This window comes from Hyla sarda, chromosome 6, assembly GCF_029499605.1.
Source record: "Hyla sarda isolate aHylSar1 chromosome 6, aHylSar1.hap1, whole genome shotgun sequence".
Lineage (NCBI taxonomy): Eukaryota > Metazoa > Chordata > Amphibia > Anura > Hylidae > Hyla > Hyla sarda.
Genome location: NC_079194.1, coordinates 282,637,712 through 282,657,694, shown reverse-complemented (window position 1 = coordinate 282,657,694; position 19,983 = coordinate 282,637,712). Strand labels below are relative to the sequence as shown.

Genomic DNA, 19,983 nt, shown 5'->3' with positions numbered 1-19,983 from the left:
CACTGGCTTATGCAATACATGTAATGCTTGCAAAGTGCCTTTCTTTTATTTTAATTGTCTATCATTCTGAATGGACTTTTATGCAGATGATCCATTAGAGATTGATATTTGCCTCTGTAGGTGCCAAGCAAGCTCTCCACATGGCAGCATACTTTGAGAGGTCAAAGTCAGCATAGGAAGGAAACCAGCAGCTGCCACCTCTGGCTCGTTGGTCTAGGGGTATGATTCTCGCTTTGGGTGCGAGAGGTCCCGGGTTCAAATCCCGGACGAGCCCTGGTTTTTCCTGAGGAGTGACCTTTCTCCTTTTTCTCACCTCTTGTCAACATGCCCATAGTAAGCCTCCACCCAATGGATTTTTTGCAAATCTGCCAAGACAAAAGTACCTGACACGCCTCAGGAGTATGGCAGAATTCTGGCTCGTTGGTCTAGAGGAATGATTCTTGCTTAGGGTGCGAGAGGCCCCGGGTTCGAATCCCTGATGAGCCCTGTCACCACCTTCATTTGCCACCCTCACCTCTCATAAATCGGTTTAATCTGCTGTTTACCAGAGCAGTTTGCTTTAAATCACGGACAGAGGTGTTTTTGGAGATGACTTTACTTTTTGGTTACCTTAATTCAACTCTGAGCATTGTAGAAGTGAAAACCTGCCAATGCTGTCTTCAGTGGAAAGAGCATTCCTGCTCATCCAGTTCCATGAGTAGCATGTAGTCTTCTACTTGTGTGTTTTCTGGCACCAGTGTCTGCCAAGACAAAAGTACCTGACATGCCTCAGGAGTATGGCAGAATTCTGGCTCGTTGGTCTAGTGGTATGATTCTCGCTTCGGGTGTGAGAGGCCCCGGGTTCGTATCCCGGACGAGCCCTGTCACCACCTTCATTTACCGCCCTCACCTCTCATAAATCGGTTTCATCTGCTCTTTACCAGAGCGGTTTGCTTTAAGTCACGGACAGAGGTGTTTCCGGAGAAGACTTTTGGTTTTTGGTTACCTTAATTCAACTCTGAGCATTGTAGAAGTGAAAACCTGCCAATGCTGTCTTCAGTGGAAACGCTGTGTCGACTCATTGGTCTAGGGGTATGATCCTCACTTAGGGTTCCTTCCCATCCTTATCATTCCGTGAGCTATCTTTAGTCTTCTCCTTGTTTGTTTTCTGACAGCAGCAGTCCTGTGAATAAATTTGGTGTTGGCAAACGGCCTTTCGACGTTGTCTCAGCTTGGCTCGTTGGTGTTGGCAAATGTCCTTTTGGTGCTGTCTCAGCTTGGCTCGTTGGTCTAGGGGTATGATTCTCGCTTAGGGTGCGAGAGGTCCCGGGTTCAAATCCCGGACGAGCCCACCTTTTGAGGGCATTCCTGCTCATCCAGTTCCATGAGTAGCATGTAGTCTTCTCCTTGTGTGTTTTCTGGCACCAGTGTCCAACCCCTCACTGGCTTATGCAATACATGTAATGCTTGCAAAGTGCCTTTCTTTTATTTTAATTGTCTATCATTCTGAATGGACTTTTATGCAGATGATCCATTAGAGATTGATATTTGCCTCTGTAGGTGTCAAGCAAGCTCTCCACATGGCAGCATACTTTGAGAGGTCAAAGTCGTCATAGGAAGGAAACCAGCAGCTGCCACTTCTGGCTCGTTGGTTTAGGGGAATGATTCTCGCTTTGGGTGCGAGAGGTCCCGGGTTCAAATCCTGGACGAGCCCTAGCTTTTCCTGAGGAGTGACCTTTCTCCTTTTTCTCACCTCTTGTCAACATGCCCATAGTAAGCCTCCACCCAATGGATTTTTTGCAAATCTGCCAAGCCAAAAGTACCTGACACGCCTCAGGAGTATGGCAGAATTCTGGCTCGTTGGTCTAGTGGTATGATTCTTGCTTCGGGTGAGAGAAGCCCCGGGTTCGAATCCCGGACGAGCCCTGTCACCGCCTTCATTTACCGCCCTCACCTCTCATAAATCGGTTTCATCTGCTCTTTACCAGAGCGGTTTGCTTTAAGTCACGGACAGAGGTGTTTCCGGAGAAGACTTTACTTTTTGGTTACCTTAATTCAACTCTGAGCATTGTAGAAGTGAAAACCTGCCAATGCTGTCTTCAGTGGAAACGCTGTGTCGACTCATTGGTCTAGGGGTATGATCCTCACTTAGGGTTCCTTCCCAACCTTATCATTCCGTGGGCTATCTTTAGTCTTCTCCTTGTTTGTTTTCTGACAGCAGCAGTCCTGTGAATAAATTTGGTGTTGGCAAACGGCCTTTCGACGTTGTCTCAGCTTGGCTCGTTGGTGTTGGCAAACGTCTTTTTGATGCTGTCTCAGCTTGCCTCGTTGGTCTAGGGGTATGATTCTCGCTTAGGGTGCGAGAGGTCTCGGGTTCAAATCTCGGACGAGCCCACCTTTTGAGAGCATTCCCGCTCATCCAGTTCCATGAGTAGCATGTAGTCTTCTCCTTGTGTGTTTTCTGGCACCAGTGTCCAACCCCTCACTGGCTTATGCAATACAAGTAATTACTGCAAAGAGCCTTTCTTTTATTTTAATTGTCTATCATTCTGAATGGACTTTTATGCAGATGATCCATTAGAGATTGATATTTGCCTCTGTAGGTGCCAAGCAAGCTCTCCACATGGCAGCATACTTTGAGAGGTCAAAGTCGTCATAGGAAGGAAACCAGCAGCTGCCACCTCTGGCTCGTTGGTCTAGGGGTATGATTCTCGCTTTGGGTGCAAGAGGTCCCGGGTTCAAATCCCGGACGAGCCCTAGCTTTTCCTGAGGAGTGACCTTTCTCCTTTTTCTCACCTCTTGTCAACATGCCCATAGTAAGCCTCCACCCAATGGATTTTTTGCAAATCTGCCAAGCCAAAAGTACCTGACACGCCTCAGGAGTATGGCAGAATTCTGGTTTGTTGGTCTAGAGGTATTATTCTCGCTTAGGGTGCGAGAGGCCCCGGGTTCGAATCCCTGATGAGCCCTGTCACCACCTTCATTTGCCGCCCTCACCTCTCATAAATCGGTTTAATCTGCTGTTTACCAGAGCGGTTTGCTTTAAATCACGGACAGAGGTGTTTTCGGAGAAGACTTTACTTTTTGGTTACCTTAATTCAACTCTGAGCATTGTAGAAGTGAAAACCTGCCAATGTTGTCTTCAGTGGAAACGCTGTGTCGACTCATTGGTCTAGGGGTATGATCCTCACTTAGGGTTCCTTCCCAACCTTATCATTCCGTGAGCTATCTTTAGTCTTCTCCTTGTTTGTTTTCTGACAACAGCGGTGTGGAACTTCTGTCCTTCTCAGTCCTGTGTGTGAATAAATTTGGTGTTGACAATCGGCCATTCGACGCTGTCTCAGCTTGGCTCGCTGGTGTTGGCAAACGGCCTTTTGAAGCTGTCTCAGCTTGGCTCGTTGGTCTAGGGGTATGATTCTCGCTTCGGGTGCGAGAGGCCCCGGGTTCGAATACCAGACGAGCCCTGTCACCACCTTCATTTGCCGCCCTCACCTCTCATAAATCGGTTTCATCTGCTGTTTACCAGAGCGGTTTGCTTTAAATCACGGACAGAGGTGTTTTCGGAGAAGACTTTACTTTTTGGTTACCTTAATTCAACTCTGAGCATTGTAGAAGTGAAAACCTGCCAATGCTGTCTTCAGTGCTTTTGGTGCTGTCTCAGCTTGGCTCGTTGGTCTAGTGGTAAGATTCTCGCTTAGGGTGCGTGAGGTCCCGGGTTCAAATCCCAGACAAGCCCACCTTTTGAGAGCATTCCTGCTCATCCAGTTCCATGAGTAGCATGTAGTCTTCTCCTTGTGTGTTTTCTGGCACCAGTGTCCAACCCCTCACTGGCTTATGCAATACATGTAATTACTGCAAAGTGCCTTTCTTTTATTTTAATTGTCTATCATTCTGAATGGACTTTTATGCAGATGATCCATTAGAGATTGATATTTGCCTCTGTAGGTGCCAAGCAAGCTCTCCACATGGCAGCATACTTTGAGAGGTCAAAGTCAGCATAGGAAGGAAACCAGCAGCTGCCACCTCTGGCTCGTTGGTCTAGGGGTATGATTCTCGCTTTGGGTGCGAGAGGTCCCGGGTTCAAACCCCGACGAGCCCTGGTTTTTCCTGAGGAGTGACCTTTCTCCTTTTTCTCACCTCTTGTCAACATGCCCATAGTAAGCCTCCACCCAATGGATTTTTTGCAAATCTGCCAAGACAAAAGTACCTGACACGCCTCAGGAGTATGGCAGAATTCTGGCTCGTTGGTCTAGAGGAATGATTCTCGCTTAGGGTGCGAGAGGCCCCGGGTTCGAATCCCTGATGAGCCCTGGCACCACCTTCATTTGCCGCCCTCACCTCTCATAAATCGGTTTAATCTGCTGTTTACCAGAGCGGTTTGCTTTAAATCACGGACAGAGGTGTTTTCGGAGAAGACTTTACTTTTTGGTTACCTTAATTCAACTCTGAGCATTGTAGAAGTGAAAACCTGCCAATGCTGTCTTCAGTGGAAACGCTGTGTCGACTCATTGGTCTAGGGGTATGATCCTCACTTAGGGTTCCTTCCCAACCTTATCATTCCGTGAGCTATCTTTAGTCTTCTCCTTGTTTGTTTTCTGACAACAGCGGTGTGGAACTTCTGTCCTTCTCAGTCCTGTGTGTGAATAAATTTGGTGTTGACAATCGGCCATTCGACGCTGTCTCAGCTTGGCTCGCTGGTGTTGGCAAATGGCCTTTTGAAGCTGTCTCAGCTTGGCTCGTTGGTCTAGGGGTATGATTCTCGCTTAGGGTGCGAGAGGTCCCGGGTTCAAATCCCGATTCTCGCTTAGGGTGCGAGAGGTCCCGGGTTCGAATCCCGGACGAGCCCATCCCTTGAGAGCATTCCCGCTCATCCAGTTCCATGAGTAGCATGTAGTCTTCTCCTTGTGTGTTTTCTGGCACCAGTGTCCAACCCCTCACTGGCTTATGCAATACATGTAATTACTGCAAAGCGCCTTTCTTTTATTTTAATTGTCTATCATTCTGAATGGACTTTTATGCAGATGATCCATTAGAGATTGATATTTGCCTCTGTAGGTGCCAAGCAAGCTCTCCACATGGCAGCATACTTTGAGAGGTCAAAGTCGTCATAGGAAGGAAACCAGCAGCTGCCACCTCTGGCTCGTTGGTCTAGGGGTATGATTCTCGCTTTGGGTGCGAGAGGTCCCGGGTTCAAATCCCGGACGAGCCCTAGCTTTTCCTGAGGAGTGACCTTTCTCCTTTTTCTCACCTCTTGTCAACATGCCCATAGTAAGCCTCCACCCAATGGATTTTTTGCAAATCTGCCAAGCCAAAAGTACCTGACACGCCTCAGGAGTATGGCAGAATTCTGGCTCGTTGGTCTAGTGGTATGATTCTCGCTTCGGGTGAGAGAGGCCCCGGGTTCGAATCCCGGACGAGCCCTGTCACCGCCTTCATTTACCGCCCTCACCTCTCATAAATCGGTTTCATCTGCTCTTTACCAGAGCGGTTTGCTTTAAGTCACGGACAGAGGTGTTTTCGGAGAAGACTTTACTTTTTGGTTACCTTAATTCAACTCTGAGCATTGTAGAAGTGAAAACCTGCCAATGCTGTCTTCAGTGGAAACGCTGTGTCGACTCATTGGTCTAGGGGTATGATCCTCACTTAGGGTTCCTTCCCATCCTTATCATTCCGTGAGCTATCTTTAGTCTTCTCCTTGTTTGTTTTCTGACAGCAGCAGTCCTGTGAATAAATTTGGTGTTGGCAAACGGCCTTTCGACGTTGTCTCAGCTTGGCTCGTTGGTGTTGGCAAACGTCCTTTTGGTGCTGTCTCAGCTTGGCTCATTGGTCTAGGGGTATGATCCTCACTTAGGGTTCCTTCCCAACCTTATCATTCCGTGAGCTATCTTTAGTCTTCTCCTTGTTTGTTTTCTGACAAGAGCGGTGTGGAACTTCTGTCCTTCTCAGTCCTGTGTGTGAATAAATTTGGTGTTGACAATCGGCCATTCGACGCTGTCTCAGCTTGGCTCGTTGGTGTTGGCAAACGTCCTTTTGGTGCTATCTCAGCTCGGCTCGTTGGTCTAGGGGTATGATTCTCGCTTAGGGTGCGAGAGGTCCCGGGTTCAAATCCCGGACGAGCCCACCTTTTAAGAGCATTCCTGCTCATCCAGTTCCATGAGTAGCATGTAGTCTTCTCCTTGTGTGTTTTCTGGCACCAGTGTCCAACCCCTCACTGGCTTATGCAATACATGTAATGCTTGCAAAGTGCCTTTCTTTTATTTTAATTGTCTATCATTCTGAATGGACTTTTATGCAGATGATCCATTAGAGATTGATATTTGCCTCTGTAGGTGCCAAGCAAGCTCTCCACATGGCAGCATACTTTGAGAGGTCAAAGTCGTCATAGGAAGGAAACCAGCAGCTGCCACCTCTGGCTCGTTGGTCTAGGGGTATGATTCTCGCTTTGGGTGCGAGAGGTCCCGGGTTCAAATCCCGGACGAGCCCTAGCTTTTCCTGAGGAGTGACCTTTCTCCTTTTTCTCACCTCTTGTCAACATGCCCATAGTAAGCCTCCACCCAATGGATTTTTTGCAAATCTGCCAAGACAAAAGTACCTGACACGCCTCAGGAGTATGGCAGAATTCTGGCTCGTTGGTCTAGAGGAATGATTCTCGCTTAGGGTGCGAGAGGCCCTGGGTTCGAATCCCTGATGAGCCCTGGCACCACCTTCATTTACCGCCCTCACCTCTCATAAATCGGTTTCATCTGCTCTTTACCAGAGCGGTTTGCTTTAAGTCACGGACAGAGGTGTTTTCGGAGAAGACTTTACTTTTTGGTTACCTTAATTCAACTCTGAGCATTGTAGAAGTGAAAACCTGCCAATGCTGTCTTCAGTGGAAACGCTGTGTCGACTCATTGGTCTAGGGGTATGATCCTCACTTAGGGTTCCTTCCCAACCTTATCATTCCGTGAGCTATCTTTAGTCTTCTCTTTGTTTGTTTTCTGACAACAGCGGTGTGGAACTTCTGTCCTTCTCAGTCCTGTGTGTGAATAAATTTGGTGTTGACAATCGGCCATTCGACGCTGTCTCAGCTTGGCTCGCTGGTGTTGGCAAATGGCCTTTTGAAGCTGTCTCAGCTTGGCTCGTTGGTCTAGGGGTATGATTCTCGCTTAGAGTGCGAGAGGTCCCGGGTTCAAATCCCGATTCTCGCTTAGGGTGCGAGAGGTCCCGGGTTCGAATCCCGGACGAGCCCATCCCTTGAGAGCATTCCCGCTCATCCAGTTCCATGAGTAGCATGTAGTCTTCTCCTTGTGTGTTTTCTGGCACCAGTGTCCAACCCCTCACTGGCTTATGTAATTACTGCAAAGCGCCTTTCTTTTATTTTAATTGTCTATCATTCTGAATGGACTTTTATGCAGATGATCCATTAGAGATTGATATTTGCCTCTGTAGGTGCCAAGCAAGCTCTCCACATGGCAGCATACTTTGAGAGGTCAAAGTCGTCATAGGAAGGAAACCAGCAGCTGCCACCTCTGGCTCGTTGGTCTAGGGGTATGATTCTCGCTTTGGGTGCGAGAGGTCCCGGGTTCAAATCCCGGACGAGCACTAGCTTTTCCTGAGGAGTGACCTTTCTCCTTTTTCTCACCTCTTGTCAACATGCCCATAGTAAGCCTCCACCCAATGGATTTTTTGCAAATCTGCCAAGCCAAAAGTACCTGACACGCCTCAGGAGTATAGCAGAATTCTGGCTCGTTGGTCTAGTGGTATGATTCTCGCTTCGGGTGAGAGAGGCCCCGGGTTCGAATCCCGGACGAGCCCTGTCACCGCCTTCATTTACCTCCCTCACCTCTCATAAATCGGTTTCATCTGCTCTTTACCAGAGCGGGTTGCTTTAAGTCACGGACAGAGGTTTTTCCGGAGAAGACTTTACTTTTTGGTTACCTTAATTCAACTCTGAGCATTGTAGAAGTGAAAACCTGCCAATGCTGTCTTCAGTGGAAACGCTGTGTCGACTCATTGGTCTAGGGGTATGATCCTCACTTAGGGTTCCTTCCCATCCTTATCATTCCGTGAGCTATCTTTAGTCTTCTCCTTGTTTGTTTTCTGACAGCAGCAGTCCTGTGAATAAATTTGGTGTTGGCAAACGGCCTTTCGACGTTGTCTCAGCTTGGCTCGTTGGTGTTGGCAAACGTCCTTTTGGTGCTGTCTCAGCTTGGCTCATTGGTCTAGGGGTATGATCCTCACTTAGGGTTCCTTCCCAACCTTATCATTCCGTGAGCTATCTTTAGTCTTCTCCTTGTTTGTTTTCTGACAAGAGCGGTGTGGAACTTCTGTCCTTCTCAGTCCTGTGTGTGAATAAATTTGGTGTTGACAATCGGCCATTCGACGCTGTCTCAGCTTGGCTCGCTGGTGTTGGCAAACGGCCTTTTGAAGCTGTCTCAGCTTGGCTGGTTGGTCTAGGGGAATGATTCTCGCTTAGGGTGCGAGAGGTCCCGGGTTCAAATCCTGGACGAGCCCACCTTTTGAGAGCATTCCTGCTCATCCAGTTCCATGAGTAGCATGTAGTCTTCTCCTTGTGTGTTTTCTGGCACCAGTGTCCAACCCCTCACTGGCTTATGCAATACATGTAATGCTTGCAAAGTGCCTTTCATTTATTTTAATTGTCTATTATTCTGAATGGACTTTTATGCAGATGATCCATTAGAGATTGATATTTGCCTCTGTAGGTGCCAAGCAAGCTCCCCACATGGCAGCATACTTTGAGAGGTCAAAGTCAGCATAGGAAGGAAACCAGCAGCTGCCACCTCTGGCTCGTTGGTCTAGGGGTATGATTCTCGCTTTAGGTGCGAGAGGTCTCGGGTTCAAATCCCGAACGAGCCCTAGCTTTTCCTGAGGAGTGACCTTTCTCCTTTTTCTCACCTCTTGTCAACATGCCCATAGTAAGCCTCCACCCAATGGATTTTTGCAAATCTGCCAAGGCAAAAGTACCTGACACGCCTCAGGAGTATGGCAGAATTCTGGCTCGTTGGTCTAGAGGTATTATTCTCGCTTCGGGTGCGAGAGGCCCCGGGTTCGAATCCCGGACGAGCCCTGTCACCACCTTCATTTGCCGCCCTCACCTCTCATAAATCGGTTTCATCTGCTGTTTACCAGAGCGGTTTGCTTTAAATCACGGACAGAGGTGTTTTCGGAGAAGACTTTACTTTTTGGTTACCTTAATTCAACTCTGAGCATTGTAGAAGTGAAAACCTGCCAATGCTGTCTTCAGTGGAAACGCTGTGTCGACTCATTGGTCTAGGGGTATGATCCTCACTTAGGGTTCCTTCCCAACCTTATCATTCCGTGAGCTATCTTTAGTCTTCTCCTTGTTTGTTTTCTGACAGCAGCAGTCCTGTGAATAAATTTGGTGTTGGCAAACGGCCTTTCGACGTTGTCTCAGCTTGGCTCGTTGGTGTTGGCAAACGTCCTTTTGGTGCTATCTCAGCTCGGCTCGTTGGTCTAGGGGTATGATTCTCGCTTAGGGTGCGAGAGGTCCCGGGTTCAAATCCCGGACGAGCCCACCTTTTAAGAGCATTCCTGCTCATCCAGTTCCATGAGTAGCATGTAGTCTTCTCCTTGTGTGTTTTTTCTGGCACCAGTGTCCAACCCCTCACTGGCTTATGCAATACATGTAATGCTTGCAAAGTGCCTTTCTTTTATTTTAATTGTCTATCATTCTGAATGGACTTTTATGCAGATGATCCATTAGAGATTGATATTTGCCTCTGTAGGTGCCAAGCAAGCTCTCCACATGGCAGCATACTTTGAGAGGTCAAAGTCGTCATAGGAAGGAAACCAGCAGCTGCCACCTCTGGCTCGTTGGTCTAGGGGTATGATTCTCGCTTTGGGTGCGAGAGATCCTGGGTTCAAATCCCGGACGAGCCCTAGCTTTTCCTGAGGAGTGACCTTTCTCCTTTTTCTCACCTCTTGTCAACATGCCCATAGTAAGCCTCCACCCAATGGATTTTTGCAAATCTGCCAAGGCAAAAGTACCTAACACGCCTCAGGAGTATGGCAGAATTCTGGCTCGTTGGTCTAGAGGTATGATTCTCGCTTCGGGTGCGAGAGGCCCCGGGTTCGAATACCGGACGAGCCCTGTCACCACCTTCATTTGCCGCCCTCACCTCTCATAAATCGGTTTCATCTGCTGTTTACCAGAGCGGTTTGCTTTAAATCACGGACAGAGGTGTTTTCGGAGAAGACTTTACTTTTTGGTTACCTTAATTCAACTCTGAGCATTGTAGAAGTGAAAACCTGCCAATGCTGTCTTCAGTGGAAACGCTGTGTCGACTCATTGGTCTAGGGGTATGATCCTCACTTAGGGTTCCTTCCCAACCTTATCATTCCGTGAGCTATCTTTAGTCTTCTCCTTGTTTGTTTTCTGACAGCAGCAGTCCTGTGAATAAATTTGGTGTTGGCAAACGGCCTTTCGACGTTGTCTCAGCTTGGCTCGTTGGTGTTGGCAAACGTCCTTTTGATGCTGTCTCAGCTTGGCTCGTTGGTCTAGGGGTATGATTCTCGCTTAGGGTGCGAGAGGTCCCGGGTTCAAATCCCGGACGAGCCCACCCCTTGAGAGCATTCCCGCTCATCCAGTTCCATGAGTAGCATGTAGTCTTCTCCTTGTGTGTTTTCTGGCACCAGTGTCCAACCCCTCACTGGCTTATGCAATACATGTAATTACTGCAAAGCGCCTTTCTTTTATTTTAATTGTCTATCATTCTGAATGGACTTTTATGCAGATGATCCATTAGAGATTGATATTTGCCTCTGTAGGTGCCAAGCAAGCTCTCCACATGGCAGCATACTTTGAGAGGTCAAAGTCGTCATAGGAAGGAAACCAGCAGCTGCCACCTCTGGCTCGTTGGTCTAGGGGTATGATTCTCGCTTTGGGTGCGAGAGGTCCCGGGTTCAAATCCCGGACGAGCCCTAGCTTTTCCTGAGGAGTGACCTTTCTCCTTTTTCTCACCTCTTGTCAACATGCCCATAGTAAGCCTCCACCCAATGGATTTTTTGCAAATCTGCCAAGCCAAAAGTACCTGACACGCCTCAGGAGTATGGCAGAATTCTGGCTCGTTGGTCTAGGGGTATGATCCTCACTTAGGGTTCCTTCCCAACCTTATCATTCCGTGAGCTATCTTTAGTCTTCTCCTTGTTTGTTTTCTGACAACAGCGGTGTGGAACTTCTGTCCTTCTCAGTTCTGTGTGTGAATAAATTTGGTGTTGACAAACGGCCATTCGACGCTGTCTCAGCTTGGCACGTTGGTGTTGGCAAACGGCCTTTTGAAGCTGTCTCAGCTTGGCTCGTTGGTCTAGGGGTATGATTCTCGCTTAGGGTGCGAGAGGTCCCGGGTTCAAATCCCGGACGAGCCCACCTCTTGAGAGCATTCCTGCTCATCCAGTTCCATGAGTAGCATGTAGTCTTCTCCTTGTGTGTTTTCTGGCACCAGTGTCCAACCCCTCACTGGCTTATGCAATACATGTAATGCTTGCAAAGTGCCTTTCTTTTATTTTAATTGTCTATTATTCTGAATGGACTTTTATGCAGATGATCCATTAGAGATTGATATTTGCCTCTGTAGGTGCCAAGCAAGCTCCCCACATGGCAGCATACTTTGAGAGGTCAAAGTCAGCATAGGAAGGAAACCAGCAGCTGCCACCTCTGGCTCGTTGGTCTAGGGGTATGATTCTCGCTTTGGGTGCGAGAGGTCTCGGGTTCAAATCCCGAACGAGCCCTAGCTTTTCCTGAGGAATGACCTTTCTCCTTTTTCTCACCTCTTGTCAACATGCCCATAGTAAGCCTCCACCCAATGGATTTTTGCAAATCTGCCAAGGCAAAAGTACCTGACACGCCTCAGGAGTATGGCAGAATTCTGTCTCGTTGGTCTAGAGGTATGATTCTCGCTTCGGGTGCGAGAGGCCCCGGGTTCGAATCCTGGACGAGCCCTGTCACCACCTTCATTTGCCGCCCTCACCTCTCATAAATCGGTTTCATCTGCTGTTTACCAGAGCGGTTTGCTTTAAATCACGGACAGAGGTGTTTTCGGAGAAGACTTTACTTTTTAGTTACCTTAATCCAACTCTGAGCATTGTAGAAGTGAAAACCTGCCAATGCTGTCTTCAGTGGAAACGCTGTGTCGACTCATTGGTCTAGGGGTATGATCCTCACTTAGGGTTCCTTCCCAACCTTATCATTCCGTGAGCTATCTTTAGTCTTCTCCTTGTTTGTTTTCTGACAGATTGATATTTGCCTCTGTAGGTGCCAAGCAAGCTCTCCACATGGCAGCATACTTTGAGTGGTCAAAGTCGTCATAGGAAGGAAACCAGCACCTGCCACCTCTGGCTCGTTGGTCTAGGGGTATGATTCTCGCTTTGGGTGCGAGAGATCCCGGGTTCAAATCCCGGACGAGCCCTAGCTTTTCCTGAGGAGTGACCTTTCTCATTTTTCTCACCTCTTGTCAACATGCCCATAGTAAGCCTCCACCCAATGGATTTTTTGCAAATCTGCCAAGCCAAAAGTACCTGACACGCCTCAGGAGTATGGCAGAATTCTAGCTTGTTGGTCTAGAGGTATTATTCTCGCTTTGGGTGAGAGAGGCCCCGGGTTCGAATCACGGACGAGCCCTATCACCACCTTCATTTGCCGCCCTCACCTCTCATAAATCGGTTTCATCTGCTGTTTACCAGAGCGGTTTGCTTTAAATCACGGACAGAGGTGTTTTCGGAGAAGACTTTACTTTTTAGTTTCCTTAATTCAACTCTGAGCATTGTAGAAGTGAAAACCTGCCAATGCTGTCTTCAGTGGAAACGCTGTGTCGACTCATTGGTCTAGGGGTATGATCCTCACTTAGGGTTCCTTCCCAACCTTATCATTCCGTGAGCTATCTTTAGTCTTCTCCTTGTTTGTTTTCTGACAACAGCGGTGTGGAACTTCTGTCCTTCTCAGTCCTGTGTGTGAATAAATTTGGTGTTGACAAACGGCCATTCGACGCTGTCTCAGCTTGGCTCGTTGGTGTTGGCAAACGGCCTTTTTAAGCTGTCTCAGCTTGGCTCGTTGGTCTAGGGGTATGATTCTCGCTTAGGGTGCGAGAGGTCCCGGGTTCAAATCCCGGACGAGCCCACCTTTTGAGAGCATTCCTGCTCATCCAGTTCCATGAGTAGCATGTAGTCTTCTCCTTGTGTGTTTTCTGGCACCAGTGTCCAACCCCTCACTGGCTTATGCAATACATGTAATGCTTGCAAAGTGCCTTTCTTTTATTTTAAATGTCTATTATTCTGAATGGACTTTTATGCAGATGATCCATTAGAGATTGATATTTGCCTCTGTAGGTGCCAAGCAAGCTCCCCACATGGCAGCATACTTTGAGAGGTCAAAGTCAGCATAGGAAGGAAACCAGCAGCTGCCACCTCTGGCTCGTTGGTCTAGGGGTATGATTCTCGCTTTGGGTGCGAGAGGTCTCGGGTTCAAATCCCGAACGAGCTCTAGCTTTTCCTGAGGAGTGACCTTTCTCCTTTTTCTCACCTCTTGTCAACATGCCCATAGTAAGCCTCCACCCAATGGATTTTTGCAAATCTGCCAAGGCAAAAGTACCTGACACGCCTCAGGAGTATGGCAGAATTCTGGCTCGTTGGTCTAGAGGTATGATTCTCGCTTCGGGTGCGAGAGGCCCCGGGTTCGAATCCCGGACGAGCCCTGTCACCACCTTCATTTGCCGCCCTCACCTCTCATAAATCGGTTTCATCTGCTGTTTACCAGAGCGGTTTGCTTTAAATCACGGACAGAGGTGTTTTCGGAGAAGACTTTACTTTTTGGTTACCTTAATTCAACTCTGAGCATTGTAGAAGTGAAAACCTGCCAATGCTGTCTTCAGTGGAAACGCTGTGTCGACTCATTGGTCTAGGGGTATGATCCTCACTTAGGGTTCCTTCCCAACCTTATCATTCCGTGAGCTATCTTTAGTCTTCTCCTTGTTTGTTTTCTGACAGCAGCAGTCCTGTGAATAAATTTGGTGTTGGCAAACGGCCTTTCGACGTTGTCTCAGCTTGGCTCGTTGGTGTTGGCAAACGTCCTTTTGGTGCTGTCTCAGCTTGGCTCGTTGGTCTAGGGGTATGATTCTCGCTTAGGGTGCGAGAGGTCCCGGGTTCAAATCCCGGACGAGCCCACCTTTTGAGAGCATTCCTGCTCATCCAGTTCCATGGATAGCATGTAGTCTTCTACTTGTGTGTTTTCTGGCACCAGTGTCTGCCAAGACAAAAGTACCTGACACGCCTCAGGAGTATGGCAGAATTCTGGCTCGTTGGTCTAGTGGTATGATTCTCGCTTCGGGTGCGAGAGGCCCCGGGTTCGAATCCCGGACGAGCCCTGTCACCACCTTCATTTACCGCCCTCACCTCTCATAAATCGGTTTCATCTGCTCTTTACCAGAGCGGTTTGCTTTAAGTCACGGACAGAGGTGTTTCCGGAGAAGACTTTACTTTTTGGTTACCTTAATTCAACTCTGAGCATTGTAGAAGTGAAAACCTGCGAATGCTGTCTTCAGTGGAAACGCTGTGTCGACTCATTGGTCTAGGGGTATGATCCTCACTTAGGGTTCCTTTCCATCCTTATCATTCCGTGAGCTATCTTTAGTCTTCTCCTTGTTTGTTTTCTGACAGCAGCAGTCCTGTGAATAAATTTGGTGTTGGCAAACGGCCTTTCGACGTTGTCTCAGCTTGGCTCGTTGGTGTTGGCAAACGTCCTTTTGGTCCTGTCTCAGCTTGGCTCGTTGGTCTAGGGGTATGATTCTCGCTTAGGGTGCGAGAGGTCCCGGGTTCAAATCCCGGACGAGCCCAACTTTTGAGAGCATTCCTGCTCATCCAGTTCCATGAGTAGCATGTAGTCTTCTCCTTGTGTGTTTTCTAGCACCAGTGTCCAACCCCTCACTGGCTTATGCAATACATGTAATTACTGCAAAGCGCCTTTCTTTTATTTTAATTGTCTATCATTCTGAATGGACTTTTATGCAGATGATCCATTAGAGATTGATATTTGCCTCTGTAGGTGCCAAGCAAGCTCTCCACATGGCAGCATACTTTGAGAGGTCAAAGTCAGCATAGGAAGGAAACCAGCAGCTGCCACCTTTGGCTCGTTGGTCTAGGGGTATGATTCTCGCTTTGGGTGTGAGAGGTCCCGGGTTCAAATCCCGGACGAGCCCTGGCTTTTCCTGAGGTGTGACCTTTCTCCTTTTTCTCACCTCTTGTCAACATGCCCATAAAAAGCCTCCACCGAATGGATTTTTTGCAAATCTGCCAAGGCAAAAGTACCTGACACGCCTCAGGATTCTGGCAGAATTCTGGCTCGTTGGTCTAGAGGTATGATTCTCGCTTTGGGTGCGAGAGGTCTCGGGTTCAAATCCCGGACGAGCCCTAGCTTTTCCTGAGGAGTGACCTTTCTCCTTTTTCTCACGTCTTGTCAACATGCCCATAGTAAGCCTCCACCCAATGGATTTTTGCAAATCTGCCAAGGAAAAAGTACCTAACACGCCTCAGGAGTATGGCAGAATTCTGGCTCGTTGGTCTAGAGGTATGTCAGAGGCGTGTCAGGTACTTTTGTCTTGGCAGACACTGGTGCCAGAAAACACACAAGGTAACCAAAAAGTAAAGTCTTCTCCGAAAACACCTCTGTCCGTGATTTAAAGCAAACCGCTCTGGTAAAGAGCAGATGAAACCGATTTATGAGAGGTGAGGGCGGTAAATGAAGGTGGTGACAGGGCTCGTCCGGGATTGGAACCCGGGGCCTCTCGCACCCGAAGCGAGAATCATACCTCTAGACCAACGAGCCAGAATTCTGCCATACTCCTGAGGCGTGTTAGGTACTTTTGCCTTGGCAGATTTGCAAAAATCCATTGGGTTGAGGCTTACTATGGGCATGTTGACAAGACGTGAGAAAAAGGAGAAAGGTCACTCCTCAGGAAAAACTAGGGCTCGTCCGGGATTTGAACCCGAGACCTCTCGCACCCAAAGCAAGAATCATACCCCTAGACCAACGAGCCAGAGGTGGCAGCTGCTGGTTTCCTTCCTATGACGACTTTGACCTCTCAAAGTATGCTGCCATGTGGAGAGCTTGCTTGGCACCTACAGAGGCAAATATCAATCTCTAATGGATCATCTGCATAAAAGTCCATTCAGAATGATAGACAATTAAAATAAAAGAAAGGCACTTTGCAAGCATTACATGTATTGCATAAGCCAGTGAGGGGTTGGACACTGGTGCCAGAAAACACACAAGGAGAAGACTACATGCTACTCATGGAACTGGATGAGCAGGAATGCTCTCAAAAGGTGGGCTCCTCCGGGATTTGAACCGGGGACCTCTCGCACCCTAAGCGAGAATCATACCCCTAGACCAACGAGCCAAGCTGAGACAGCATCAAAAGGACGTTTGCCAACACCAATGAGCCAAGCTGAGACAACGTCGAAAGGCCGTTTGCCAACACCAAATTTATTCACAGGACTGCTGCTGTCAGAAAACAAACAAGGAGAAGACTAAAGATAGCTCACGGAATGATAAAGATGGGAAGGAACCCTAAGTGAGGATCATACCCCTAGACCAATGAGTCGACACAGCGTTTCCACTGAAGACAGCATTGGCAGGTTTTCACTTCTACAATGCTCAGAGTTGAATTAAGGTAACCAAAAAGTAAAGTCTTCTCCGAAAACACCTCTGTCCGTGATTTAAAGCAAACCGCTCTGGTAAACAGCGGTTCAACTCTGAGCATTGTAGAAGTGAAAACCTGCGAATGCTGTCTTCAGTGGAAACGCTGTGTCGACTCATTGGTCTAGGGGTATGATCCTCACTTAGGGTTCCTTTCCATCCTTATCATTCCGTGAGCTATCTTTAGTCTTCTCCTTGTTTGTTTTCTGACAGCAGCAGTCCTGTGAATAAATTTGGTGTTGGCAAACGGCCTTTCGACGTTGTCTCAGCTTGGCTCGTTGGTGTTGGCAAACGTCCTTTTGGTCCTGTCTCAGCTTGGCTCGTTGGTCTAGGGGTATGATTCTCGCTTAGGGTGCGAGAGGTCCCGGGTTCAAATCCCGGACGAGCCCACCTTTTGAGAGCATTCCTGCTCATCCAGTTCCATGAATAGCATGTAGTCTTCTACTTGTGTGTTTTCTGGCACCAGTGTCTGCCAAGACAAAAGTACCTGACACGCCTCAGGAGAATGGCAGAATTCTGGCTCGTTGGTCTAGTGGTATGATTCTCGCTTCGGGTGCGAGAGGCCCTGGGTTCGTATCCCGGACGAGCCCTGTCACCACCTTCATTTACCGCCCTCACCTCTCATAAATCGGTTTCATCTGCTCTTTACCAGAGCGGTTTGCTTTAAGTCACGGACAGAGGTGTTTCCGGAGAAGACTTTACTTTTTGGTTACCTTAATTCAACTCTGAGCATTGTAGAAGTGAAAACCTGCGAATGCTGTCTTCAGTGGAAACGCTGTGTCGACTCATTGGTCTAGGGGTATGATCCTCACTTAGGGTTCCTTCCCATCCTTATCATTCCGTGAGCTATCTTTAGTCTTCTCCTTGTTTGTTTTCTGACAGCAGCAGTCCTGTGAATAAATTTGGTGTTGGCAAACGGCCTTTCGACGTTGTCTCAGCTTGGCTGGTTGGTGTTGGCAAACGTCCTTTTGCTGCTGTCTCAGCTTGGCTCGTTGGTCTAGTGGTATGATTCTCGCTTAGGGTGCGAGAGGTCCCGGGTTAAAATCCCGGAGGAGCCCACCTTTTGAGAGCATTCCTGCTCATCCAGTTCCATGAGTAGCATGTAGTCTTCTCCTTGTGTGTTTTCTGGCACCAGTGTCCAACCCCTCACTGGCTTATGCAATACATGTAATGCTTGCAAAGTGCCTTTCTTTTATTTTAATTGTCTATCATTCTGAATGGACTTTTATGCAGATGATCCATTAGAGATTGATATTTGCCTCTGTAGGTGCCAAGCAAGCTCTCCACATGGCAGCATACTTTGAGAGGTCAAAGTCGTCATAGGAAGGAAACCAGCAGCTGCCACCTCTGGCTCGTTGGTCTAGGGGTATGATTCTCGCTTTGGGTGCGAGAGGTCCCGGGTTCAAATCCCGGACGAGCCCTAGCTTTTCCTGAGGAGTGACCTTTCTCCTTTTTCTCACCTCTTGTCAACATGCCCATACTAAGCCTCCACCCAATGGATTTTTTGCAAATCTGCCAAGCCAAAAGTACCTGACACGCCTCAGGAGTAAGGCAGAATTCTGGCTCGTTGGTCTAGTGGTATGATTCTCGCTTCGGGTGAGAGAGGCCCCGGGTTCGAATTCCGGACAAGCCCTGTCACCACCTTCATTTACCGCCCTCACCTCTCATAAATCGGTTTCATCTGCTGTTTACCAGAGCGGTTTGCTTTAAGTCACGGACAGAGGTGTTTCCGGAGAAGACTTTACTTTTTGGTTACCTTAATTCAACTCTGAGCATTGTAGAAGTGAAAACCTGCGAATGCTGTCTTCAGTGGAAACGCTGTGTCGACTCATTGGTCTAGGGGTATGATCCTCACTTAGGGTTCCTTCCCATCCTTATCATTCCGTGAGCTATCTTTAGTCTTCTCCTTGTTTGTTTTCTGACAGCAGCAGTCCTGTGAATAAATTTGGTGTTGGCAAACGGCCTTTCGACGTTGTCTCAGCTTGGCTCGTTGGTGTTGGCAAACGTCCTTTTGGTGCTGTCTCAGCTTGGCTCGTTGGTCTAGGGGTATGATTCCCGCTTAGGGTGCGAGAGGTCCCGGGTTCAAATCCCGGACGAGCCCACATTTTGAGAGCATTCCTGCTCATCCAGTTCCATGAGTAGCATGTAGTCTTCTCCTTGGGTGTTTTCTGGCACCAGTGTCCAACCCCTCACTGGCTTATGCAATACATGTAATGCTTGCAATGTGCCTTTCTTTTATTTTAATTGTCTACCATTCTGAATGGACTTTTATGCAGATGATCCATTAGAGATTGATATTTGCCTCTGTAGGTGCCAAGCAAGCTCTCCACATGGCAGCATACTTTGAGAGGTCAAAGTCAGCATAGGAAGGAAACCAACAGCTGCCACCTCTGGCTCGTTGGTCTAGGGGTATGATTCTCGCTTTGGGTGCGAGAGGTCCCGGGTTCAAATCCCGGACGAGCCCTGGCTTTTCCTGAGGAGTGACCTTTCTTCTTTTTCTCACCTCTTGTCAACATGCCCATAGTAAGCCTCCACCCAATGGATTTTTTGCAAATCTGCCAAACAAAAGTACCTGACACGCCTCAGGAATACGGCAGAATTCTGGCTCGTTGGTCTAGAGGAATGATTCTCGCTTAAGGTGCGAGAGGCCCCGGGTTCGAATCCCTGACGAGCCCTGTCACCGCCTTCATTTGCCGCCCTCACCTCTCATAAATCGGTTTCATCTGCTGTTTACCAGAGCGGTTTGCTTTAAATCACGGACAGAGGTGTTTTCGGAGAAGACTTTACTTTTTGGTTACCTTAATTCAACTCTGAGCATTGTAGAAGTGAAAACCTGCGAATGCTGTCTTCAGTGGAAACGCTGTGTCGACTCATTGGTCTAGGGGTATGATCCTCACTTAGGGTTCCTTCCCAACCTTATCATTCCGTGAGCTATCTTTAGTCTTCTCCTTGTTTGTTTTCTGACAACAGCGGTGTGGAACTTCTGTCCTTCTCAGTCCTGTGTGTGAATAAATTTGGTGTTGACAAACGGCCATTCGACGCTGTCTCAGCTTGGCTCGTTGGTGTTGGCAAACGGCCTTTTGAAGCTGTCTCAGCTTGGCTCGTTGGTCTAGGGGTATGATTCTCGCTTAGGGTGCGAGAGGTTCCGGGTTCAAATCCCAGACGAGCCCACCTTTTGAGAGCATTCCTGCTCATCCAGTTCCATGAGTAGCATGTAGTCTTCTCCTTGTGTGTTTTCTGGCACCAGTGTCCAACCCCTCACTGGCTTATGCAATACATGTAATGCTTGCAAAGTG

The 19,983-nt window shown here is 48.2% G+C and overlaps 43 non-coding genes across 43 annotated transcripts; 41 read left to right on the top strand and 2 right to left on the bottom strand.

Moving 5' to 3' along the window:
• The first annotated feature begins 202 nt into the window (after nucleotides 1–202).
• Nucleotides 203–274, top strand: TRNAP-UGG (transfer RNA proline (anticodon UGG)). The gene has a single exon. It is a non-coding gene; the product is annotated as a tRNA-Pro (tRNA).
• A 515-nt stretch (nucleotides 275–789) lies between these two features.
• On the top strand, nucleotides 790–861 carry TRNAP-CGG (transfer RNA proline (anticodon CGG)). Its single transcript has one exon. It is a non-coding gene; the product is annotated as a tRNA-Pro (tRNA).
• A 397-nt stretch (nucleotides 862–1,258) lies between these two features.
• On the top strand, nucleotides 1,259–1,330 carry TRNAP-AGG (transfer RNA proline (anticodon AGG)). The gene has a single exon. It is a non-coding gene; the product is annotated as a tRNA-Pro (tRNA).
• A 291-nt stretch (nucleotides 1,331–1,621) lies between these two features.
• TRNAP-UGG (transfer RNA proline (anticodon UGG)) lies at nucleotides 1,622–1,693 on the top strand. The gene has a single exon. It is a non-coding gene; the product is annotated as a tRNA-Pro (tRNA).
• A 140-nt stretch (nucleotides 1,694–1,833) lies between these two features.
• Nucleotides 1,834–1,905, top strand: TRNAP-CGG (transfer RNA proline (anticodon CGG)). The gene has a single exon. It is a non-coding gene; the product is annotated as a tRNA-Pro (tRNA).
• A 759-nt stretch (nucleotides 1,906–2,664) lies between these two features.
• On the top strand, nucleotides 2,665–2,736 carry TRNAP-UGG (transfer RNA proline (anticodon UGG)). The gene has a single exon. It is a non-coding gene; the product is annotated as a tRNA-Pro (tRNA).
• Nucleotides 2,737–4,712: 1,976 nt separating this feature from the next.
• On the top strand, nucleotides 4,713–4,825 carry TRNAP-AGG (transfer RNA proline (anticodon AGG)). Its single transcript has 2 exons — nucleotides 4,713–4,748; nucleotides 4,790–4,825. It is a non-coding gene; the product is annotated as a tRNA-Pro (tRNA).
• A 291-nt stretch (nucleotides 4,826–5,116) lies between these two features.
• TRNAP-UGG (transfer RNA proline (anticodon UGG)) lies at nucleotides 5,117–5,188 on the top strand. The gene has a single exon. It is a non-coding gene; the product is annotated as a tRNA-Pro (tRNA).
• A 140-nt stretch (nucleotides 5,189–5,328) lies between these two features.
• TRNAP-CGG (transfer RNA proline (anticodon CGG)) lies at nucleotides 5,329–5,400 on the top strand. Its single transcript has one exon. It is a non-coding gene; the product is annotated as a tRNA-Pro (tRNA).
• Nucleotides 5,401–6,027: 627 nt separating this feature from the next.
• On the top strand, nucleotides 6,028–6,099 carry TRNAP-AGG (transfer RNA proline (anticodon AGG)). Its single transcript has one exon. It is a non-coding gene; the product is annotated as a tRNA-Pro (tRNA).
• A 291-nt stretch (nucleotides 6,100–6,390) lies between these two features.
• TRNAP-UGG (transfer RNA proline (anticodon UGG)) lies at nucleotides 6,391–6,462 on the top strand. The gene has a single exon. It is a non-coding gene; the product is annotated as a tRNA-Pro (tRNA).
• Nucleotides 6,463–6,602: 140 nt separating this feature from the next.
• Nucleotides 6,603–6,674, top strand: TRNAP-AGG (transfer RNA proline (anticodon AGG)). Its single transcript has one exon. It is a non-coding gene; the product is annotated as a tRNA-Pro (tRNA).
• Nucleotides 6,675–7,492: 818 nt separating this feature from the next.
• TRNAP-UGG (transfer RNA proline (anticodon UGG)) lies at nucleotides 7,493–7,565 on the top strand. The gene has a single exon. It is a non-coding gene; the product is annotated as a tRNA-Pro (tRNA).
• A 139-nt stretch (nucleotides 7,566–7,704) lies between these two features.
• TRNAP-CGG (transfer RNA proline (anticodon CGG)) lies at nucleotides 7,705–7,776 on the top strand. Its single transcript has one exon. It is a non-coding gene; the product is annotated as a tRNA-Pro (tRNA).
• Nucleotides 7,777–8,766: 990 nt separating this feature from the next.
• On the top strand, nucleotides 8,767–8,838 carry TRNAL-UAG (transfer RNA leucine (anticodon UAG)). Its single transcript has one exon. It is a non-coding gene; the product is annotated as a tRNA-Leu (tRNA).
• A 139-nt stretch (nucleotides 8,839–8,977) lies between these two features.
• TRNAP-CGG (transfer RNA proline (anticodon CGG)) lies at nucleotides 8,978–9,049 on the top strand. The gene has a single exon. It is a non-coding gene; the product is annotated as a tRNA-Pro (tRNA).
• A 396-nt stretch (nucleotides 9,050–9,445) lies between these two features.
• Nucleotides 9,446–9,517, top strand: TRNAP-AGG (transfer RNA proline (anticodon AGG)). Its single transcript has one exon. It is a non-coding gene; the product is annotated as a tRNA-Pro (tRNA).
• Nucleotides 9,518–9,810: 293 nt separating this feature from the next.
• On the top strand, nucleotides 9,811–9,882 carry TRNAP-UGG (transfer RNA proline (anticodon UGG)). The gene has a single exon. It is a non-coding gene; the product is annotated as a tRNA-Pro (tRNA).
• Nucleotides 9,883–10,021: 139 nt separating this feature from the next.
• TRNAP-CGG (transfer RNA proline (anticodon CGG)) lies at nucleotides 10,022–10,093 on the top strand. Its single transcript has one exon. It is a non-coding gene; the product is annotated as a tRNA-Pro (tRNA).
• Nucleotides 10,094–10,489: 396 nt separating this feature from the next.
• Nucleotides 10,490–10,561, top strand: TRNAP-AGG (transfer RNA proline (anticodon AGG)). The gene has a single exon. It is a non-coding gene; the product is annotated as a tRNA-Pro (tRNA).
• Nucleotides 10,562–10,852: 291 nt separating this feature from the next.
• On the top strand, nucleotides 10,853–10,924 carry TRNAP-UGG (transfer RNA proline (anticodon UGG)). Its single transcript has one exon. It is a non-coding gene; the product is annotated as a tRNA-Pro (tRNA).
• Nucleotides 10,925–11,295: 371 nt separating this feature from the next.
• Nucleotides 11,296–11,367, top strand: TRNAP-AGG (transfer RNA proline (anticodon AGG)). Its single transcript has one exon. It is a non-coding gene; the product is annotated as a tRNA-Pro (tRNA).
• A 291-nt stretch (nucleotides 11,368–11,658) lies between these two features.
• On the top strand, nucleotides 11,659–11,730 carry TRNAP-UGG (transfer RNA proline (anticodon UGG)). Its single transcript has one exon. It is a non-coding gene; the product is annotated as a tRNA-Pro (tRNA).
• Nucleotides 11,731–11,869: 139 nt separating this feature from the next.
• TRNAP-CGG (transfer RNA proline (anticodon CGG)) lies at nucleotides 11,870–11,941 on the top strand. Its single transcript has one exon. It is a non-coding gene; the product is annotated as a tRNA-Pro (tRNA).
• A 394-nt stretch (nucleotides 11,942–12,335) lies between these two features.
• TRNAP-UGG (transfer RNA proline (anticodon UGG)) lies at nucleotides 12,336–12,407 on the top strand. Its single transcript has one exon. It is a non-coding gene; the product is annotated as a tRNA-Pro (tRNA).
• A 635-nt stretch (nucleotides 12,408–13,042) lies between these two features.
• On the top strand, nucleotides 13,043–13,114 carry TRNAP-AGG (transfer RNA proline (anticodon AGG)). Its single transcript has one exon. It is a non-coding gene; the product is annotated as a tRNA-Pro (tRNA).
• A 291-nt stretch (nucleotides 13,115–13,405) lies between these two features.
• On the top strand, nucleotides 13,406–13,477 carry TRNAP-UGG (transfer RNA proline (anticodon UGG)). The gene has a single exon. It is a non-coding gene; the product is annotated as a tRNA-Pro (tRNA).
• Nucleotides 13,478–13,616: 139 nt separating this feature from the next.
• Nucleotides 13,617–13,688, top strand: TRNAP-CGG (transfer RNA proline (anticodon CGG)). Its single transcript has one exon. It is a non-coding gene; the product is annotated as a tRNA-Pro (tRNA).
• Nucleotides 13,689–14,084: 396 nt separating this feature from the next.
• On the top strand, nucleotides 14,085–14,156 carry TRNAP-AGG (transfer RNA proline (anticodon AGG)). The gene has a single exon. It is a non-coding gene; the product is annotated as a tRNA-Pro (tRNA).
• A 129-nt stretch (nucleotides 14,157–14,285) lies between these two features.
• Nucleotides 14,286–14,357, top strand: TRNAP-CGG (transfer RNA proline (anticodon CGG)). The gene has a single exon. It is a non-coding gene; the product is annotated as a tRNA-Pro (tRNA).
• Nucleotides 14,358–14,753: 396 nt separating this feature from the next.
• On the top strand, nucleotides 14,754–14,825 carry TRNAP-AGG (transfer RNA proline (anticodon AGG)). Its single transcript has one exon. It is a non-coding gene; the product is annotated as a tRNA-Pro (tRNA).
• A 291-nt stretch (nucleotides 14,826–15,116) lies between these two features.
• TRNAP-UGG (transfer RNA proline (anticodon UGG)) lies at nucleotides 15,117–15,188 on the top strand. Its single transcript has one exon. It is a non-coding gene; the product is annotated as a tRNA-Pro (tRNA).
• Nucleotides 15,189–15,328: 140 nt separating this feature from the next.
• Nucleotides 15,329–15,400, top strand: TRNAP-UGG (transfer RNA proline (anticodon UGG)). The gene has a single exon. It is a non-coding gene; the product is annotated as a tRNA-Pro (tRNA).
• A 342-nt stretch (nucleotides 15,401–15,742) lies between these two features.
• TRNAP-CGG (transfer RNA proline (anticodon CGG)) lies at nucleotides 15,743–15,814 on the bottom strand. Its single transcript has one exon. It is a non-coding gene; the product is annotated as a tRNA-Pro (tRNA).
• Nucleotides 15,815–15,953: 139 nt separating this feature from the next.
• Nucleotides 15,954–16,025, bottom strand: TRNAP-UGG (transfer RNA proline (anticodon UGG)). Its single transcript has one exon. It is a non-coding gene; the product is annotated as a tRNA-Pro (tRNA).
• Nucleotides 16,026–17,004: 979 nt separating this feature from the next.
• On the top strand, nucleotides 17,005–17,076 carry TRNAP-AGG (transfer RNA proline (anticodon AGG)). The gene has a single exon. It is a non-coding gene; the product is annotated as a tRNA-Pro (tRNA).
• Nucleotides 17,077–17,205: 129 nt separating this feature from the next.
• On the top strand, nucleotides 17,206–17,277 carry TRNAP-CGG (transfer RNA proline (anticodon CGG)). The gene has a single exon. It is a non-coding gene; the product is annotated as a tRNA-Pro (tRNA).
• Nucleotides 17,278–17,673: 396 nt separating this feature from the next.
• Nucleotides 17,674–17,745, top strand: TRNAP-AGG (transfer RNA proline (anticodon AGG)). Its single transcript has one exon. It is a non-coding gene; the product is annotated as a tRNA-Pro (tRNA).
• Nucleotides 17,746–18,036: 291 nt separating this feature from the next.
• On the top strand, nucleotides 18,037–18,108 carry TRNAP-UGG (transfer RNA proline (anticodon UGG)). The gene has a single exon. It is a non-coding gene; the product is annotated as a tRNA-Pro (tRNA).
• A 608-nt stretch (nucleotides 18,109–18,716) lies between these two features.
• TRNAP-AGG (transfer RNA proline (anticodon AGG)) lies at nucleotides 18,717–18,788 on the top strand. The gene has a single exon. It is a non-coding gene; the product is annotated as a tRNA-Pro (tRNA).
• A 291-nt stretch (nucleotides 18,789–19,079) lies between these two features.
• On the top strand, nucleotides 19,080–19,151 carry TRNAP-UGG (transfer RNA proline (anticodon UGG)). The gene has a single exon. It is a non-coding gene; the product is annotated as a tRNA-Pro (tRNA).
• Nucleotides 19,152–19,290: 139 nt separating this feature from the next.
• On the top strand, nucleotides 19,291–19,362 carry TRNAL-AAG (transfer RNA leucine (anticodon AAG)). Its single transcript has one exon. It is a non-coding gene; the product is annotated as a tRNA-Leu (tRNA).
• A 423-nt stretch (nucleotides 19,363–19,785) lies between these two features.
• TRNAP-AGG (transfer RNA proline (anticodon AGG)) lies at nucleotides 19,786–19,857 on the top strand. Its single transcript has one exon. It is a non-coding gene; the product is annotated as a tRNA-Pro (tRNA).
• Nucleotides 19,858–19,983: the final 126 nt, after the last annotated feature.